General features: G+C 41.2%; 1 long non-coding RNA gene across 1 annotated transcript; it reads right to left on the minus strand.

Annotated features, from left to right (window-relative positions):
• Positions 1-6,732: 6,732 nt before the first annotated feature.
• LOC123049160 (uncharacterized) lies at positions 6,733-10,585 on the minus strand. The gene is made up of 5 exons (XR_006423463.1): positions 10,306-10,585; positions 8,333-8,666; positions 8,076-8,162; positions 7,795-7,950; positions 6,733-7,155 (listed from the first exon to the last, which is right to left on the minus strand). It is a non-coding gene; the product is annotated as an uncharacterized lncRNA (long non-coding RNA).
• Between the last annotated feature and the right edge of the window lie 239 nt (positions 10,586-10,824).

Consider the following 10,824-nt stretch of genomic DNA (forward strand, 5'->3'; position numbering starts at 1 on the left):
AAGAAATCTATGAAGGAAAAGGTATAAAGGCTGAAGATGTTATTACCTCCTGTTGAAGAAATACATGGTCTTAATTTACTGCCTGTTGAAGAAACACATGGTCTTGATAACCCGACACAGGTAGTAAAGGTAAATTCTCTCTATAGATATGATAAAGCTGAAATCCCTCCTACTAAGTTTGCTAGCCAATGTTTAGATGAGTTTGATAACTTTATGGTTAAACAAGAAAACTTCAATGCTTATGTTGGTAGACAATTAAAACACAATGCTTATATGATTGAACACTTGGGTGATTATATGTCTAGAGTTAAAGGTGAACTTAAACTCATTAGTAAACATGCGTCTATGGTTACCACTCAAGTAGAACAAGTACTTAAAGCTCAGAATGATTTGCTCAATGAATTAAATAGTAAGAATAATGACTTTGTTGTTAGAGTTGCAACTAGAGGGGGTAAAGTGACTCAGGAACCTTTGTATCCTGAAGGTCACCCCAAGAGAATTGAGCAAGATTCTCAGAGAACTAATGTAGATGCACCTAGTCCTTCTAAGAGGAAGAAAAAGAAAAATGATAGGACTTTGCATGCTTCTAGTGAACCTGTTGTAGACACACCTGAGAATCCTAATGATATTTCTATTTCTGATGCTGAAACACAATCTGGTAATGAACATGAACCCAGTGATAATGTTAATGATGATGTTCATGTTGATGCTCAACCTAGAAATAACAATGATGTAGAGATTGAACCTGCTGTTGATCTTGATAACCCACAATCAAAGAATCAACGTTATGATAAGAGAGACTTTGTTGCTAGGAAGCATGGTAAGGAAAGAGAGCCATGGGTTCAGAAGCCCATGCCTTTTCCTCCTAAACCATCCAAGAAAAAGAATGATGAGGATTTTGAGAGTTTTGCTGAAATGATTAGACCTATCTTTTTGCGTATGCGTTTGACTGATATGCTCAAAATGAATCCTTATGCTAAGTATATGAAAGAAATTGTTACTAATAAAAGAAAGATACCGAAAGCTGAAATTTCCACCATGCTTGCTAATTATACTTTTAAGGGTGGAATACCAAAGAAACTAGGAGATCCAGGAGTACCAACTATACCATGCACCATTAAAAGAAACTATGTTAGAACTGCTTTATGTGATCTTGGAGCCGGTGTTAGTGTTATGCCTCTCTCTTTATATCGTAAACTTGATTTGAATAAGTTGACACCTACTGAAATATCTTTGCAAATGGTCGATAAATTAACTGCTATACCTGTCGGTATTTGTGAGGATGTGCCTGTTGTGGTTGCAAACGTTACTATTTTAACGGACTTTGTTATTCTTGATATTCCCGAGGACGATAGTATGTCTATTATTCTTGGAATACCCTTTTTGAATACTGCAGGGGCTGTTATTGATTGCAACAAAGGCAATATCACTTTTCATGTTAATGGTAATGAGCATACGGTACACTTTCCGAGGAAACAACCTCAAGTTCATAGTATCAACTCTATTGGAAAATTTCCATCGATTATTTTTGGAGGTTTTGAATTTCCTCTTCCTACTGTCAAAAAGAGATATGATATTCTTATTGTTGGGGATGTGCATATCCCCGTCGAGGTAACCTAGTGTTATTCGAAATTTCTCTGGTTTCATGTTATTCGAAATGAGTTTGTTAACAAGACCTGATCAACCTTGTTAGTGGATTCCTTTTGATGAGCATGAGATGGATGAAGTTAGAAAGCAAAACCTTCTGTACCCTCCTTTTACTTTCTGTTATTTAGAATGAATAAAGTAAAAATAGTATTTTCTGTCAGTTTTCTGAATTATCCGTGCAATAAAAAATACCTCGAAAATAAAAGTTCTCCAAATGCCCCAAAATTGAAATATGATTTTTTCTGGAATATTCGAGAATATCTGGCACTGAGAACACAGCAGGGTGAGCAAGCACCTGGCCACGAGGGTCCAGGGCGCGCCCCCTGCCTCGTGGGCCCATGGTGGCTCCCCTCCACTTATTCCAGCCACCACACACTCCTTCCTCCAAAAAAAATCACCAACCAGCTCAAGCACGAGTTCTAGCTCATTTTGCTGCGATTTTCGATCTCCTTGCTCAAAGCACCTCTCACAAAACTGCTTTGGGGGATTGTTCCTTGGTATGTAACTCCTCCAATAGTCCAATTAGTTTTTGTTCTAGTGCTTTATTCATTGAAAATTTTTGCTGCCTAGGTGACCCTGTTCTTGAGCTTGCATGTCAAATTTATATGGTCCCAAGTAGTTCTAATGGATGATATAGTCTCTAGGCACTTGTGGGAGTAGTTGCTATCAGTTTTGTTGAGTTTGGTTCACTTTTATTTGAAGTTACTAAAATTTTCAGAAATTTTTTAGAGGAAGAAATATGTTTAGGAAAATGTACCAAGGTGGCCCTTCAAGGAAGCAAGGACCCAGGCTCGCAATGCGCGATGCCGACGATGAACCACCAAGGGAAGCTCAAGTGCGGGCTTGTGAATGGCCTTCAGAGGACTTCATGGATCGAGCAGGAATCAAGGAAGAATTTAACGCATATGTGTGTAATGCTGATCTTGTGAGCTTCGAGGCAGATAAGTGCCGTCAGTACCACTATCTCACTGATTCTTTTGTGAGGAGGTTTGAATTTTCATCATCACGCAATTCTCAAACTGTCCTGTTTGATCTTTATGAAAATTCTTATACTATGAACTTAGAGGATTTTAATACTGCTTGCAAACTTCCATAATGGGGTAGTCCTAGTGAACCTCGCAAATCTGAGTTTAGAGATTTTCTTGCTAGTATAACTGTTGGGGAGTCTAGAGATATAACACAAGCTACCATAGGGAGCATTCATTTTCCTGCTCTACATTATTTTGCTCTCTTCATAGGTAGGTGCCTAAATGGTAAGGATGAAGCATGCCACATGTGTGTCCCTGATCTCAGTGTTCTCAGGAGTGTTGTATTAGGAGATAAACATTATAATTTGGGAGCCATTATTGCACGTAGGTTGCATAATAATAGATTTAATGGAGATTTCTTTGGTGGAATTTATGCAAACCGTTTAGCTAATTTTCTTAATATACCCATTCGTGATTATGATATGGAATTGCCTCCTTCTTATCTAGATTTTAATGCCATGGTTCAGCATCTGTTTGTTGAGAGGAATGAACCGCCTCTCCAGTACCGACTAATCTTTGACAGGCGTCACACCGTCAATATTGTCCTCCCTGCTCCTACTCTCTTTGACTTTCAGGCAAAAGGGAGACATGCTATAACCAGAGAGGAGGCAAATGAGTACGAGAGGAGGACGAGGGCAGCTCGCCTCCAAGCTGCAGCCCACGATGCAATAGCCGCTGCATCTCAGTACGACCCCAGTTACAACTTCGGGTATCCGCCAGGCCAGCCATGCCAATAGACCAACCTAGGCCAAAAGCCTAAGCTTGGGGGAGTACGTACTTCTCACCGACATTACATTCATGTTCACACACTCATGCTAGTTGTCGGTGTTCATACTTTTTCACTGTAATATCCATGCTAGTTTATTTTCCTTTTTATGCTTTCTTCTTGTGTGTTTGAAAAACCTTAAGAAAAATAAAAAAAATTAGTTGTAGCTTTTAGCTAGTTTACTTTTCATGATGTAGTAGTAATAATTAAAAAGAAAACCCAAAAATATTTCATGTTCTTCTTTTGCTTGTTGGGAGCTTTCCTGTGTAAATAGTTTTATTTCTTTTCTTTTCTTTGGGGGTCGATAGGAGAAGACCATAATAAAATTGTTGAAGTGGCTCTATTATGCATTATTGTTGATTTAACCAAGAGCCCATATTGCCTTGTCTTCTCCTTTGTATTGAATGCCGGCAGATTCCAGCCTAGTCCAATGCACGTACACTATTATTATTATTCACATCATTCGGTCGTGCAAGTGAAAGGCAATTATGATGATATATGATGGACTAATTGAGATGAGAGAAGCTGGTATGAACTCGACCTCTCTTGTTTTTGTAAATATGATTAGTTCATCGTTCCTGATTCAGCTTATTATGAATAAACATGTTTGCAATGACGATTAGAGATTATAGTTGCTTATGCCATGCTTAATTAGCTAGGAGTTTATAATGGTTTACCTTGTGTGCCAACATGCTATTAAAATGGTTGTGATGTGGTATGATAGGATGGTATCCTCCTTTCAATGATTCGAGTGACTTGACTTGGCACATGTTCACACATGTAGTTGAAACAAAATCAACATAGCCTTCACGATATTTATGTTCATGGTGGATTATATCCTACTCATGCTTGCACTCAATATTTACTAATTTTAATGCATGTTCATGACTGTTGTCGCTCTCTAGTTGGTCGCTTCCCAGTCTTTTTCTAGCCTTCACTTGTACTAAGTGGGAATACTGCTTGTGCATCCAATCCCTTAAACCCCAAAGTTATTCCATATGAGTCCACCATACCTTCCTATATGCGGTATCTACCTGCCGTTCCAAGTAAATTTGTATGTGCCAAACTCTAAACTTTCAAATGAGATTCTGTTTTGCATGCTCGAATAGCTCATGTATCAACTAGGGCTGTCTGTATCTTCCATGCTAGGCGGGTTATTCTCAAGAGGAGTGGACTCCGCTCCTCACTCACGAGAAAATGGCTGGTCACCGGGATGCCCAATCCTATGCTTTATGCAAACCAAATCAAAATAATCGCAAACAAAACTCCCCTGGGACTCTTGTTAGTTGGAGGCACTCGTTGTTTCGAGCAAGCCATGGATTGATGTTTGTTGGTGGAGGGGGAGTATAAACTTTACCATTCTGTTTGGGAACCACCTATAATGTGTGTAGCATGGAAGATATCGCCATCTCTCGGTTGTTATGTTGACAATGAAAGTATGCCGCTCAAAATATTATTCATCTCTATTTCAAAATCGAGCTCTGGCACCTCTACAAATCTCTGCTTCCCTCTGCGAAGAGCCTATCTATTTACTTTTATGTTGAGTCATCACCCTCTTATTAAAAAGCACCAGCTGGAGAGCACCGCTGTCATTTGCATCCATTACTATTAATTTATATTGGGTATGACTATGACTGGATCTCTTTTACCATGAATTACAATGTTTAGTCAGTCCTTGATCTTTAAAGGTGCTCTGCATTTATGTTTTGCGGTCTCAGAAAGGGCTAGCGAGATACCATCTTGTTATATCATATCATGATTGTTTTGAGAAAGTGTTGTCATCCGAGATTTATTATTATTGCTCGCTAGTTGATTATGCCATTGACATGAGTAAACATGAGACCTAAGTGTTATTGTGAATATGATTAGTTCATAATCTTTGCTGAAAACTTGAATGCTGGCTTTACATATTTACAACAATAAGAGCAAACAGAGTTTGTAAAAGTTTTTCTTTATCACTTCCAGTTTATCAACTGAATTGCTTGAGGACAAGCAAAGGTTTAAGCTTGGGGGAGTTGATACGTCTCCGTCGTATCTACTTTTCCAAACACTTTTGCCCTTGTTTTGGACTCTAACTTGCATGATTTGAATGGAACTAACCCGGACTGACGCTGTTTTCAGCAAAATTGCCATGGTGTTATCTTTGTGCAGAAACAAAAGTTCTTGGAATGACTTGAAACTTCACGGAGATTATTTTTGGAAATAATAAAAAATATTGGTGAAAGAATCAAGGCCAGGGGGGCCACACCCTGTCCACGAGGGTGGGAGGCGCGCCTGCCCCCCAGGGCGCGCCCCCTGCCTCATGGGCCCCCTGGTGCTCCACCGACCTCAACTCCAACTCTATATATTCACGTTCGGGGAGAAAAAAACCAGAGAGAAAGATTCATCGCGTTTTACGATACGGAGCCGCCGCCAAGCCCTAAACTCTCTTGGGAGGGCTGATCTGGGGTCCGTTCGGGGCTCCGGAGAGGGGAATCCGTCGCCATCGCCATCATCAACCATCCTCCATCACCAATTTCATGATGCTCACCGCCGTGCGTGAGTAATTCCATCGTAGGCTTGCTGGACGGTGATGGGTTGGATGAGATTTATCATGTAATCGAGTTAGTTTTGTTAAGGTTTGATCCCTAGTATCCACTATGTTCTGAGATTGATGTTGCTATGACTTTTCTATGCTTAATGCTTGTCACTAGGGCCCGAGTGCCATGATTTCAGATCTGAACCTATTATGTTTTCATGAATATATGTGAGTTCTTGATCCTATCTTGCAAGTCTATAGTCACCTACTATGTGTTATGATCCGGCAACCCCGAAGTGACAATAATCAGGACCACTCCGGTGATGACCGTAGTTTGAGGAGTTCATGTATTCACTATGTGTTAATGCTTTGGTCCGGTACTCTATTAAAAGGAGGCCTTAATATCCCTTAGTTTCCGTTAGGACCCCGCTGCCACGGGAGGGTAGGACAAAAGATGCCATGCAAGTTCTTTTCCATAAGCATGTATGACTATATTCAGAATACATGCCTACATTAATTGATGAATTGGAGCTAGTTCTGTGTCACCCTATGTTATGACTGTTACATGATGAACCGCATCCGGCATAATTCTCCATCACCGATCCAATGCCTACGAGCTTTTCACATATTGTTCTTTGCTTATTTACTTTACCGTTGCCACTGTTACAATCACTACAAAACCCAAAAATATTACTTTTGCTACTGTTACTGTTACTATCATACTACTTTGCTACTAAATACTTTGCTGCAGATACTATCCAGGTGTGGTTGAATTGATAACTCAACTGCTAATACTTGAGAATATTCTTTGGCTCCCCTTGTGTCGAATCAATAAATTTGGGTTGAATACTCTACCCTCGAAAACTGTTGCGATTCCCTATACTTGTGGGTTATCAGCCTACAAACCCTAAAATGGCATGGATCCACAACTACAGAGCTCAAATAGGAAGCGATGTATGAGTAGGGCATAGAGCATCAACCAGACGAGCACCACATCAATATAGCCATGGCCATGTCCCATACAGTAGCCAAAGCAGAGGAGTGGGAGGAAGATGGACCTCACGAAGGGAGGTTGTAGCCGAGGCAGTACTCAGTGCGCGCCGGGGTTGCGCCTGAACACCGACCAACCGGCAAGGAACCGCATCGGAGTTGCGCCTTGCACCGTCCCACCGACGAGCAGGAACGCATCAAACAACCTGTGTAAAAAAGGCATCGTTGTTTATCAGAAACAATTATTTAGGAATTAATATTTAACATAAATGCATTTTTTAGCACAAAGATATACACAGGAAAAATACATGAGCAGATCCTTCTATCAAAGGTTACAGAAAACAACAATATGAAATCAATATGTTAGTTAGAAAATGTTTTGGTAGAACATATTCAAAACATCCATGTGCAGTAAAAAAGGAACTTGACCTTGCTGCAATCATCTCTGAACCTGACACTACAGTCTGAACCAGGGAAAAGTAATAACAATGCAGCTTTCTAGTCCTGACTGCTTTTCTTGTGAGCAAATGCATAATAATTTAGACTCAGGTGGAACTATACAGAACAAAAACAAAATGGCTCCAATGAAGCAAGTATTAACCAAATAAACATATAAAGAGTTAGATAAACAACTGAATGCCACCAAGGCATATAAAATTAAGAGGACGCCAGATATGCAGTAACCCACCTGCACTGGAGGTCAGCGAAAAATCTATTTATACAATCATGTAAGCATCATAGAACTCCTAACCAAACCCACTCATATTTCCATTTCCTCTTCTAAATCATGTCGGGTCAAAACAGATATACAGCTAGAAGCAAAGACTGGATAAAAGGGAACAAACCTTGAGGCTGAACCCACTTGAGTGGTCTGATAAGGAGCAAATAATCAAAAACATCTAAACTGGCATCAGAGTGGTCTGATAAGGCCTAAATCCTCAGGCTCGGCGGTAGCATCCAGATTGGTGAGGCATCACTAATCTAGCTCCAAACCCAAGAATCTAGCATCCAAATGAACCAAATATTAACACGTAAATAACTCTGGATGACACATGGCCTGAACTTGCTAGAGAAAGATCAACAGTAGTACTGCCTAGTTTCCTAATTCATAAGATTGAGCATATACCTTTGTCTAAGCGAGAGTTATTGCCAAACATGATGTCTTCACCTCTTAATTGATCGCAATCAATGATATATAGGGAACACTGATGACCTGGTTATAAAAATGAAAAACATGAAGTTCAACTACTTTCAATACAATTTTCTTCAGGTTTCTAGTTTTTCTTAGGAGAGAACAAGTAACACAACTGAATAAATCAAATCAAAGGTGATTAAGGGCTGCTGCGGTACAAGGAAAGAGAAGAGGAGGAGAGGGGGACGGACCTCCCTGGACATGCATATCGCCCCACCTCCCTTGCCCTTCTTCTTCTGGTCCTTCTGGTCCTTGCTCATACATCCCCTTCTTCTCCTTTTCTCTGCAGCACATGGACAGGGGAAGCACCAAATTGATGCCCCCCAAAACACAAATCGGTCTAAATCACAAGTATTATAAAAGGTAAAAAAACAATTTTTCGGTAAGGAAAAGAAGAGGGTAGATAGAGGGAGAGTGCCGAGGATACCGTGGCTGTCGCTATGTTGTGTTGGGGAACAAGCACACCTCCTCTACCGCTGAGTGGTGGTGGAGAAGCTGCTCCTAATATAAAGCTATTCCTGCAACCTGTAATAACACACTCAAGTTAATGGGATAAGCACACAAATTATTTTCAGTGTAAACAAAACTGATTTCCCTTAAAAGATAAACCAAGTGTAGTAATTGAAGTGACTATAAGCAAATATCATTACTGCGCTTTTGAACCTGCAGCTACCAAAAAAGACAGATCAGAATGCCCGTTAAGATACACTTGTCGGTCAAAAGTGACTATAATTAAGTTAGTTGAGGAAACATGAGTAACACCCAGATTGCAGATTTATATGAACAGGAAAGGACAGTGCATATGGCAACAGGGCTCTGTCATGTAGTTCTAAATCAACGGTTCATTTAGGAAAGGAGACAACATCAATAATGCTCATTCATATGAACCAAATAATGTAATTTTTGCCAAGAACACAAGGGTGTAAAATTAGAATAACAGCATGAATTGCCATCTCAATCAATAACTTAAGCTAGGAAAAAAGAGTACATCATTCCTCTATTGGAACAATTTTGAGCCACTAACCAAAAATGTTAAGGTTCTAAAAATGTCCAGTTTCTGAAAATGTCCAGGTTTAGACTTGTAGCTGTACTTTACAATTTAGGACAACATGGATCTGATCAACAATAGAAAAATAGAACAACAAAAAAACAGGACAACACAGAGCTCTACAAACTGAAAATTATACAGGCTGGCTCATACAGTAAAATTATGGAGCTGGATCCGATCTCCAATTTTGACAGGAAAATTCAGTACATATGATATTCCTGAACCCCATATACCTAAGTTGCACACAGAAAAAAAGAACAGCTTCTAACCGATTTTTTTGCATCTAAGTATACCTCATGGATTGTCCTAAATACTCCCTGTCAATGATTATGCTACTAACTGATTGGCAACTATTTCTTTTGCTGCACAGTTAAAAAAATGGCAGTACAAGCAGATCTTCAGTACTCCAATTTATTTCAGTTTTGACAGCTTATTTTCAATTTCAAAATGGAAAATACTCACAAGAGTACCCTGTATGAATAAACCTATAGATCAACATGTGTATCAACTTTTTTGGCAATAATTTTGTTGATCAACAAGGTCTGAAGAACATGTATTGTACAGTTCCTAATTTTATTCACACATGATAAGTCCAGGTCATAAACATTCCCTGATGTTCCTTACTGCTCCACAATCAACAGGATTGTACACATGGACAACTAACCAATGTGTCAACCAATCTGGGCCAGTACAACCAAGGCGAAGCTCCTGCTGCTCTCAAACTGCACGCTGCTGCTATAAGCTTCAATGATTTCATGTCAAGGTAGTGCAGATTAAATATATATATCGTTAGTATAACATTTTTCACTGCTGCTAACATGTAGTACATTAGCTCATCTGAAAAAAGTCAAACTACGAGTTATCAATATTTGCCCCTGCAAGCATTACCACAGGCACCTATCAGGCAAAATCCCATCAGATGTGAACTCGAACATGCAGTGGGAAAAGCACGCGGCAACTACTACTCATCCAGAAACAGTCGTCGTTGCATACATCCTCACGACACCCAATCTACCACAGCAACCACTCGTCCGACACAAGAGTCAGGAAAACATAAATTGAACGGACAAGAGTCGTGGTGAAGGAAGAGGGAGGAGGAAGGAGCGTTGGGGCTACCTGCCTATGGACCCGTCGGTGGCGCTGCTCCGTGCGGCGGGACCGGCGGCGGCAGGGAGGGAGGGAGGCGCTGCTGCCAGCCAGCCCCATGGCCAGCGGGAAGTGGAGCCGCGTGTGGGGGCGAGCAAGGAGACGGAGAGGAGCCGCCGGAGTCCACCGGAGCCGCGCCGGCGACGAAGGCGATGCCCAGCCCGAAACCCAAGCCACGGTTGAGGGTTGCGAGCGAGCGCAAGAGACCGTGCGCCGCAGATCTGGACGGATGGGAGGAAGAGGCGGAGCACCTGCCGTGTGCACGCAAGGACGACGGCGGGGATCCGGAAGGCTAGGGGAAGGAGACGGCGGCGGCGTGGGATGCAGCTAGGGTTAGGGTTTGGGTGGAGGCGGCGCACACGAGGGGCTGGGACGTGAGGACGCGCAGGCGGGTGGGGGGAGTGTGGGGAGGAGGTGGCTAGGGCTTGCCACGGGAGCTGCTGGCTTTTATAGGCCTCTATGTGAAATGACCAAAATACCTTGGTGGCG

The sequence above is a fragment of the Triticum aestivum genome, chromosome 2D, assembly GCF_018294505.1.
Source record: "Triticum aestivum cultivar Chinese Spring chromosome 2D, IWGSC CS RefSeq v2.1, whole genome shotgun sequence".
NCBI lineage: Eukaryota > Viridiplantae > Streptophyta > Magnoliopsida > Poales > Poaceae > Triticum > Triticum aestivum.